This window comes from Lontra canadensis, unplaced genomic scaffold (assembly GCF_010015895.1).
Source record: "Lontra canadensis isolate GAN:19392208 unplaced genomic scaffold, GSC_riverotter_1.0 scaffold109, whole genome shotgun sequence".
Lineage (NCBI taxonomy): Eukaryota > Metazoa > Chordata > Mammalia > Carnivora > Mustelidae > Lontra > Lontra canadensis.
The window spans coordinates 2,869,941-2,880,936 of NW_022631103.1; the positions used below are offsets into that span (position 1 = coordinate 2,869,941).

General features: G+C 43.8%; 1 protein-coding gene across 4 annotated transcripts in view; it reads right to left on the minus strand.

The window, feature by feature from the left end:
- DAB1 (DAB adaptor protein 1) overlaps positions 1 to 8,956 on the minus strand; it is a 784,414-nt gene extending 775,458 nt beyond the window's left edge. For all 4 annotated transcript variants that reach the window (XM_032839738.1, XM_032839737.1, XM_032839734.1 and 1 more), the window contains exon 1: positions 8,802 to 8,956. The gene's annotated coding sequence lies outside the window, so the exon portion shown is untranslated. The remainder of the gene's footprint in view (positions 1 to 8,801) is intronic.
- Positions 8,957 to 10,996: the final 2,040 nt, after the last annotated feature.

Consider the following 10,996-nt stretch of genomic DNA (forward strand, 5'->3'; position numbering starts at 1 on the left):
TAAAGCCCGACTTTGCAGCAAGCAGGGGGATCTGCTGAGTTTAGGGGGGCAGAACCAGGATCTGAAACCAGGGCTTCCTCAAAGCAGGGGCTCAGCTTCTACTGGGTTGCTTCTTCAGGAAAGTGTCTGGAGGAGGTGAGCCTAGGCTAACCACCACCTATATGTATGACCTCCTCTCTAAACACAGAACTATGTACCCAGATAAGCCATTCATTGCGTGCTGAAACCTGCCCTCTACCGGGGTGCAAAGCCCTTTCCAGTGTGTCTGTTTGTACAGGTGGTACCCTAACACCCTGTTAGTGTCTACTTCTTGCCTACCTGGAGCCCTCCTTCTTCCTCCCCTCACACACCTGGGCTATATTTAAAACATCACATGTTCCTATCTTTGCATGTGCTATTTCCTTAGCCCTTTACAATTCCTACTCCTCTCCAAATCTCAGTTTGAGGCCAACTCATTCATTCATTCATTCATTCATTCCCTCGCTCACTTAGAAGTGTGGGATGCTTCTGTGAGTCCTTCCTCCATGCTCCCACATACCCTGCACCTCACCTCACAAAACCTGCCGCACTAGGTCAGAAGCAGTCATCGAAGTGCCTGTTGAGCTCACTGGATTTTAGATTTCTTGAGGGCAGACTGTGTCTTGCTCCCAGTCTAGGAGAGGGTCTAGAATCGAGCAGGTAGCAGGTGCTTAATATTTATTAAAGGGTGAATAAAAGAAGAAATGAATGCACTGCATTTCTCATTCTATCCAGGTTGCTACATTCTGAAGGGACTTCTCCAAGCCATCAAGCCGGCCTGGGATGAAATGTTTTTGTGCACATTACTTAATAAAAAGAGCTCTGGGTCAATTGAAAAATTTAAAGTCAATATGAAATTGATCCTCATCAGCACTTTCTCCTCCAAACATATAGACACAGGGACATTTCTGAAACATATGTATTAGTGTTGCATTTTCTGCTCCAGAGACTCAGCGATCGTCGTCACCTCCAAGCCCAGCCCTCATTAATTTATGGGGCATCCAGCATAATCAGCAACAGGCTTCTGGGCAGCATAAATCAGAGACCAGCTGAGAATTTGGGGGAGTCTCTAAGCTGCACACATAGCAATTTCCTTTCATGCTCTTTTCTCTTATAAGTCACTGGGCACTATTTAAATTAAGCTGGAGACCTTTAGGCTGAATTTCAAGGACACTCCAGGATCATCAAATCTGTCCACTTCAACCGTGCAGGGAAAGAGAGTGTAGACGTCCAAAATAACACATCCTATAGCACTTCTCAGAACCGCTATCTCATCTTTGCTTGGCTTACCAGTCACTTAATAAAGATGCACCAGGGGGGTGGGGGAAGGGGGAGTGAAAACAGTCAGCAGAAGAGGGAAATAAAACTGTTCCTGCTGGAGGTCACAGGACACAGGGAACTAGACACACCAGGCATGACAGCGCATAGGCACAGTGTCTAACACGGAGATATATTCGTCACTGGAGGTGGTATTTGCGATGATATGCTGAGACATATCAGAGACATATGTTCAGACAGAATTGGGGAAAAGATTCAGACCCTTGCGTTCAAGCAGCAGGGATGCTGGTAGGGACTGCGTGTTTGTGTACACCCCTCCACAAATTCCAGTGTTGAAATATTAATCCTCTACATGATGGTAATAGGAGGTGGGGCCTTTGAGCTATAATTGGGTCATGAGGGTGGAGCCCTTGCCAATGGGATTAGTGCCCTTCTAAGAAGGAAGGCTCTTCTAAGAGCCACGAGAGCTGGCATCTTCTCTTGCCTTTCTTGGCCATGTGAGGCTACGAGGGGATGGCCACTACAAACCAGGAAGTGGGATCTCGCCAGACACTGTATTTGCCAGTACTCTGATTTGGGGTTTTGAGCCTCTGGAACTGGGAAGAATAAATGTCCATTATTTAAGCCTCACAGGCTAGGATATTTTTGTTATAGCAGCCCGAGCGGACTAAGCCTGGAGGGAAGTCATAGCTTCTGAGGCTGACTTTCCTCCCCTTGATTCTGTAGTATTCTGCAGTGTCCCTGTCTGAGAGCCTCTGACCCAGAATCATCTGAAAAGAATCCATAATCCCTTTGGCTTTGAATATTTTTTCTTATTTATTTGTCTTAGAGGATTTCACTGAGGGCATACCATCTTTCTTCTAGTTGATATGCAGGCAAGACAGGGAGTGACCTTGACTGCCCAGATGCCAAGGTGAACATGCAAAGAAGACAGCATCCCCAGATTTTAGGTGAGTGGCACAGTGTGAGAGACTCCGGGTGATCCTTTGATGGTTCCCTGGGGGTAGGGATAGAGGCTGGAACAAAGCCCGGGGGTGGGGGGATTATGAAAAACTGCAATGAGGAGGGGCTTTAGCATCAAGTGCACTTCTTCGTGGTTGGTGGGAAGTGCCAGGCTGGATTGACTGGGTCCCTCCTGTCTTCTTGGATACTACAAAGAGCTGGTCAGTACTGACAATGACACCACACCACAATCCCACCCTTACCTAGTTTTCTAGTTATTCAAAGAGTGTGTTCCTAGGTCCACCTGTTGAAGCCCTTTACATTTTGAGCCCTGGTCAACTATTTCAAATACATCAAATATTTGAAAATATGGTATTTAATGTCACAGCAATATTATAAATAAGGTGGTCTTGTGTCCCTTTTCGAAGTGAGGTTCAGAATGGTTAAGGCATATGCCAAAAGCCACACAGTTTGCAAGCAGCAGAGCCAGCATTTGAAAACACGGCCCTATTCCTGAACTTTTTAAAATCAGTTCCATTTTCCAGTTTTGAAAGTCAGTTACAGTTGATACTTGTGCTCTCTAGCCCCGTTGAGGAAAATGTGGTTGGTCCCCTTAATTTGAATTCGCAAACCTCCTGTACGATATCTTCTGGTCTCCAGCCCACCGTGCCCCCTCTGCACTTGACATTTCTAGCACATAGCTTATACATACTCTTCACCTATTCCCTCGTGGAATACTTGGGATAATTCTCTCCAATCTGAGTCATTCCTGGTCCAAAGCTATTCCTCCTTGTAGTTCATTTTTAAAAAAATTGTTATATATTTACAGAGACTATACATATCATAATATCTGACTTAGAAGAACAAAATATAGAGAGAAATAAAATTCCTCCTTATCCTACTATACAGAAAAATCCACTCCTATCTTAATGCAGTGTTTTGTCTTTTTTAGGTATCTATGATGTGTTTGCAACAAAATTGGAATCCTACTGAACATAAAGTTCTGAAGCCTACCTTCATGTCCATAGGCCTTTAAAAACACTAAACTTTAGGGGCACCTGGGTGGCTCAGTGGGTTAAGCCTCTGCCTTCAGCTCAGGTCATGGTCTCAGGGTCCTGGGATCGAGCCCCGCATCGGGCTCTCTGCTCGGTGGGGAGCCTGCTTCCCCCTCTCTCTCTGCCTGCTTCTCTGCCTACTTGTGATCTCTCTCTCTCTGTCAAATAAATAAATAAAATACTTTAAAAAAATAAAAACACTAAACTTTAGACTAGAAATATGTCCTATTTAATGATTACATTATTTGAGTATGAAAAACAGAGAAACACTTTGTTATCTTCAGAAATTGAGATTTGTACTTTTTCAAAATTCCAACTAATGTGGAAGTAAACTTATTTGTTCACAAATCCTTGTAATCTCTGTTTTTAGGATAAAATACTAGAAGAGGAATTCTGGGGTCAAGAGTTAGGAGGTTATTTCAGGTTCTTCCAGATAATTTATGTTAATTAGATTCTCACCAGCACTTTCCATTCTGCTCTGGAAGATCATCTGGCCTGGAAAGTTCTCCTCAAGTGCCCGTGAAGAGCAGTCTTTTAGATGATCTTGAGTTTATTTGAATAGGGACTGAGTTTAAGGGAACATGTCAAGACAAGACTATGTGTTGATCTAAGCGATTTCATTTTTATCCTTGGCACAGGGCTAAGCTACATTTCTCAGCCCCCTTCCTATTACATTGGGGCCGTGTATGGCTGAATTCTGGCCAGCAGAATGTGGGTGGAAGTGACATATGCCACTTCCAAAAAAACGCCCCTCAAAATCTCCCAAGTATGATTTTCCTCTCTTATCCCCTCCTGCAAAGACCTTAGAGGCCACGTGTTGAAGATGGTGACAGCATACAGACGACAGAAAAATATCCGTGTCCCTGAATGACTGTGTTAAGCGCAACAATACACTTCATGTTGAGTATGAGGTTGGGAAGGGTTGTTGGTTAAGGCAGCTGGCATTGCTTATTCTAACTAATAGTGTCTGATTTACTCAAAGGTTCCCATACCAAAAAGCCTCAGCTGGTTCTTTGTGTATCCCACGGTGAATCTGCCTTTGACCAGCACGGCTGACAGAGAGGCAGGAGTCCTCTGTCGCTCAAAGCACCCAATCTAGCATTCGGCACAGAGCGGGGCTTACCTGGGCACGGTTTCATGTGCATTTACAGAGTAAACAAAACCAGACAAAAGCCCCATGATTTTAACTGGCGGAAGCTTAAGCGAGGCCCACTTTGGCGGCTGACATAGACCATCCACTGGCCTCTGCCCTCTACCCCCCAAATAAGCACTTTTGAGTGACCTAGAGCGTCTGTACCTGCCTCCCCATGAAAGAAAAGCCAGGGCTGGGGACCGCCCTTCAGAACAGAGGCTGCTGTGTGGAGGAAACGGTGCTTCCAGCACTGTTGTTTCCCTTCCGCTGACGCTAATTACAGTTTGCTAAACGTAAACCAGGGAAACATCTCCCCGACCCCCAAGAGCTCCAGAAATGGGCCTGTTGCCTTCGAGGAAACGTGGGAGCAGAAAACTGTTCTTCCTTCTAAACCGTTTTATCTTTGACTTTCTCCCCATACACGGGTGAACGCAGAGAGGTGTGTTCATAGGAGAGGGGAGTGTGAAACTGTCCATCGCCCCCACCGCAGGGCCTTTCCCTTTTGGTTGTTTGCTCTGTTGCAAAGCAAGAGCACGAGGCAGATGCGTGTGGAAGACACGGCCTGGCCGGTGGGGTTTAATTACACGCGCGTGCAGTGCAGGGGATGGCAGGCTGAGGATGCAATTACACAACTAATTATATTGAAACAACAAACTGCAGCTTCCTTGAAGGGCCTCCGCCCACGGGGCCACCGTGTTTTCATTTTGCCACAGGACCTTGCCTTTCTTCCGTGTTGGTATCACTTGTGGAATTTACTTCCATGAGCCTCCTTTCTTCTCCCCTCAGGACGTCATCAAATCACCACTCCACTGCAGCCTTCCCTGGGGCCCTAGGACCCCTTCCCCGGCTGACTGAATTCCTCCTTCCTCTGTGTTATCCCGGAGCATGGGGCTTCTATGCCATTACTTTCTGTGTCAGGGCCTCAGTTATTCGATCTGGAAAGCCAGACCGATAGGCCTCTACGGGTCTTCTCCAGCTTCAAAACTCTATTTTTTTTAATTCTTAAGAATAATCAAACGGTTTCAAAATAATATAGTATTAGACAGATTGAGGCTTTGGCACCAGAAGAGGCGTCTGAACATGACTCAGCAGCTTCTAGCTGAGTGACCTGGGCAGGAGGACTTGGCCTGTCTTTGGGCCATCTGTAAAATGGCCGTAGGGACGATATTACTTCACAAGACTGGAGAGTCATGTGAAAGTATTTATAAATAAGTAATGAAATACAGTGTTTGTACCAGTCATATTAATAAAAAGCTAAGTGAGTCCCTCTCTACTCGAAGGGACACTCTACCAGTGCTAGATTAAACATCGTAAAACCTAGATCTCAGGTTCTCAGAATCATGTCTAACAATCTCCACTGCTTAACTGTAGGGGAGAAAGAGCTCTCATTAACAATCCCCACGAATCTTCGCACTAACAGTCCCAACAGCTCTGGCAATCCTGTGCTGGCCACCTACCCTGTGTTAAACACGTGCCTGGCATTTGCCACTAAAATAAAATGAATGAATTAGACAGGCTTATGGTCAAGTCTCTGATTTGCAAGTGAGTATTTATGTGATCTTGAGAAATTTGCTTCACTTTCTGAATCTTGGCTTCCCGGTCTATAAATCATCTGTAATAGGGCCTACTATAAAAATTTCTTATGAAGGGGTGCCTGGGTGGCTCAGCCTGTTGAGCTTCGGGCTCTCAGTTTCAGCTCAGGTCATGATCTCTGGGTCATGGGATGGAGCCCTGTATTGGAGTCCAGGCTCAGCTGGGGGTCTGCTTAAACTTCTCTTCCTGTGCCCCTCTTCAGCTCACACCCACTGACTCTCTCTCTCTCTCTCTCTCTCTCTCTCTCTCAAATAAATAAAACTTTTAAAAAATTGTGAAAATTAAAATGTGGCAACCCCCTTAAATCTTGCAGACCCAATCCCTGACACAAAGTAGCTGCTCAACAAAAACCAGCTCCTTTCTACTTTCCTTTCCCTTTGAGCACCAAGATTCTAGAATTCCACAGTATAAAACATTCATACTAATAGGATGTGTGGTAGATGATGGGTGTCCTCTAGAGGAGTGATGTCACAGGAAGATCCTAGCAGAATCTCTATTCCAGCATCACAGTTGGGCCCCGTGCATGAGCCTTTCGCCCACAGTGTTCACCACCACAAAATTTTACCATGAGCATTTAATTTTTTTAATAAAAAGATTATTCTGAATGATGCATGTGATAAATATGCTGGCTTTAAACCTTTTAGAAATATTAAAGGTTTTACAGCTCAATGTTTGACAGACCTGATTAATCCCTTCCACACAGAAATATTCAGGAGGGGAGCTGTAGTTGGGTTTTAAAGCTCCAAGAGTGTTCTTTGATAAAGGTAAAGAAAAGGTAAAGAGCTTTGAAAAAGCGAGATCCTCGAGCCACGCAGAACAGACAAAGAATGCAAAGACCCAGAAGGCTGCATGGTGTGGTGGGAGGCTGGGAGCTGGGTTGTGGGGGGTGGGGCACAAGGCAGGGAGAAGAGTGCTTTAAAATCTCGTTAGAGCATTTTTCAAATGAAAGGCACAATCCAGCTGGACCACAGGACATTAGTCTCAGAGTTCTCTTCTCTGCTGGGTTCTAAAACGCACACACATCTGATGTGTCTGGGGTAGGGAGGTAGTGGGGTGGGACAGTCCAAGGGCAGTACAAACTTCAGAAAGGAATCAAGTGGAATGTACCATCACCTCTTCACGAGTCCTGGACTCTTCAGTAGCCTCCTACTAGCTCTTTTGGTCACCAGGGCTATTTCCTACACTGACCTCTCCAATCCCCACCTGGATTTTGAGCTTCTCTAAAGAATAGGAAATATTTTGGTCTTTGGTTTTGGGTGACTTTTTCCCCTTAGCACTCACCCTAGCTTTTGTATAAAATAGGTATCTAGTAAGCATTTGTTAAATGGATACAGTTGGTGTTTAATAAATCCTTCATGAAATGGCCTAATGACACGAGTGGTATAAAAAGCCCTACTTAAGAACACTGTTTCAAAAATTACGAACAGGCTTCACCTCCTTCTGGTTCTCATTCTACAACAGAAAATTGAGTTTAGGGGTGAAACCACTGAGACTTCCAAATAACACCTCATTCCACAAATCCTTAATGAGCACTATTCCATGCTAGGTGAGTTGGGACATGGTAGCCACGTTGCTGGTAAAGGAGACGTGTCATCATTGTGGGAGGTGCCATGATTGAAGCATGTATGGAAAAGTGTGCAGCACAAAGGAAGATACACCAAACCCAGCATTTTTGTTCATGGCGGCAGAGGAAGGAGGGGTGTGATTTAAAAAAAAAAAGCTTTGAGGATGGGTAATAAACTCTAAGCTGAATGCTGAAGGATAATGCCAAGGGAGACTGGGCACGCGTACTTCCCCCATATCATACATACAGTCGTGACCTATGACCTTCCATTTAAACTCCAGATGGAACGGCTTGCTCTGCGAATCAACCTCCCACACAAAAATCTCAAAGTGTCCGCCCACTCTGCTTGGTGGTTTTCTTTGACACCCAAGTCAACGTCCAACCCCAACCCCTACTGTTTTTATGAGAGCATTTTCCCAACACACGATGCCAACATATTTGCCATAAGATATTATGGGGGCAAAAGTGTAATTCAATTATGTGACTTAATCAATTCAAATGGTTAATGTACAAGGATCTCAGGATGCCATCCAGCTTTCAACTGAGGGAGAATAATTGTTCCATAATTTCTTAATTCTCCCACAAGACAGTTTAAATTAAAGGATGTCAATTTGCAAAGCCAGACTGCATTGTATTCTTAAATTGGGCCTGAAATAGCCACAAGATGAGGGTAATAAGGCAGAGAGAGCAGCGCCCAGAGTGCCTGGTGCTGTGCAAAATTGTTTAATACGGTCAGACCCTTTAATCTTCATATCTACTGATGCAGAAAGCAGCATATTTCTGTCACTTATGATAAGAAACATTACTTTTTAAATTCCTTGGTAAAGCCTGCAGATCTTAGGCAGCCAAGATAGCAGGAATCTCTATTTCTGTGTCTGTGAACATTTCTTTTTTCCCTTAAATTGGTTTTATTCTAATCCATTTAGTCTCCATTCTGAGTCAGAGACAAGTAGCCCTGAATGGAACCACACGGGAGGAGAACAAAGGCATGTGCCTTTCAGTTCCCAGATTCTACTGGCAACCACCTCCTTGGACAAGTCCGTGATTAAACGAATAACGAACGTGCGAGTGTGAACTGCGGGCAGGCAGCTGGTTCCAGAAAGGGGGAGAATTGGAACAGCATTTGAGAGAAACAAAAACATGCTCCCGAGAAGAGGATGCCGTGTGAGGAGGAGATGATTTGAAGTATTTTCATCAAAGAATCCAGCATTGTACTCACATGTGTCCGAGAAAGTGGTTTGGTCAACTGGGTGGGGGTGACGCTGAGAGAAAGGAGGCTCGGGGGGTCTGGACTGAAGAAAAGGGACAGTGTTTCCCCCAAGACTGCCAGGGCCACGAATCAGGAATCGTCATCGAGAAAAGCCGAGGACATAGCTGCAGGGAAAGAAGTCTCTGTCACTTTGAAAGCAAACCAAGGAAGGAGAAAGGGGGATGCAATACAAAGTGAATCCTCACAGTGGGGTTTGGAGTGAGCAGGTCAGCAGGAAGCATCATTCTAGTGGGTGTGGTGCATGGAGGTGGGCCTGGGGCATGGAGACCCCAAGGAACCGAGCCAATCAACAAAATAGAATTTTCAGGGTCTCTGTGCCTAACATTGTTCCAGACTACGTGGAGGGTACAAAGAATAACATTCATCATCAGTCTGTACTTTAAAAACCTGGACTGAGTTATCCATACACAGGCTAAAATTCAAAAGGTACACATGGCATGAATCTATCTGTAGGACAAATACCAAGAATGGAATTATTGGGTATAGAAAATATTTTTAATTTTGATCAATATTGTCAAATTACCATCCAGGAAGGCTGTAGAATTTTACAGTCTCTTTAGCAGTTTATGAAGAAACACCTTTCCCTTGCCCTCACCAACACAGCCTGTCTCGGTTCTTTATTTAAAGAGACGTGAGATATAAGGCCTAATAATGACAATAATGATGCTAATATTAACGAATGAGCATAGCACTTTAAGTACAGTTTTTAGTCTTTATATATATTAATCCATTATTCCTAGCAGTAACCCACTGATATAGGTACTGTTATTATTGCCACTAAACATAGATGGAAACAAAAACATGGAGAACTCAAGAAACTTGTTGGTGACCACAGTTATGCAGGGTGGAGCTGAGGTTCTGGGTTGGCACCCACTTCAAGGCCCTAACTCTTGACCATTAGCTCTTATTCCAGAGGTGGGATATAACCTAGGGTATGTGTTATATCAGGAACACGCAAATAGGAAACCTGAGGGTGCATATGGGCATGGGGACTCAGAGACGCCAGTTTTTTCTGTCTTAATGGAGTTAGACATGGACTATAACTGGGAAAATATTGGGCTTTAAGTGTTGATCTGCAGACCTCTATGAAGAACAGGTTGACTTTTTCTTACTTTTCTTTCCCAGCACTCTCACTAGAAAAACATCATTCCATAAATATTCATCATGTATTAGAAAAGGTCAAAGCTGCAAAATTTAAAGGTCCAAAAAGCATGGTACTTTAAGTAACACAGACACAGTTCTAGTCCAAGTTATGACACTGGTTAGCTTATACAAGCTATGTATAGCTTATACAAGCGATATATGACACTGGTTAGGTTATACAAGATATAGGACTTCTCTGAACCTCAATTTTCTTCAAATGGAAAAAAATGAGCCTATGACCCTAGGAAAATTTTTATGGTGACTAAATAAAACAAAACAAACAAACAAAAAACCTAATGCCAAACACTCAACAAATATCATTGTTTGTAGATAACTTGTACCTATCTGTTAAATCTTACTTTCCCTGCTTCTCTTTGCAGGCCTTCTGGTTTCATCAAATTAGTTTACTTTTCTCAAATATGATGGAATTTTCCAGTCTGCTTGCATTTCTGTGTTCTATTCTCTCTTGCTAAAATACTCACCTTGTCCCCAGGTCCTACCTGTAGGAATTCTACCATTAAGCCAGACAGATCTATATCAAATGCCACCAACTCCACGAAGTGTTTCTTGACCAATGTCTTCTGCAGTACACTATCCCTAAGGGGTTTAAATTTCTAAATACTCTTGGGATTCCCAAGTATTATTGGGAATTATGCCTAAGACACTAATCATCATAATACCAACAGTTAACAAATGCTTTAGTATGTACCAGACACTGTTCTAAGCATTTCATATATTTCATATCTCACTTAATCCTCTTCACACATGATAGGGACCAAGACCATCCCCACTTAGACACAGTCCTGAATGCCAGTCATTATTAGCACATCTGGTCTACACAGAGGGACTGAGGTCTCTAAAGGGCAAAGAGACGACAAGCATAATATTTGAACTTGTTGGCTTTGGAGGGAAAACACCTGTATTCTAGGCTTGGTCCTGATGGAGTTACCAATTCTCTCCAAATTATAATTTCTAAAAGGGGATGGGGATAATACCAACTT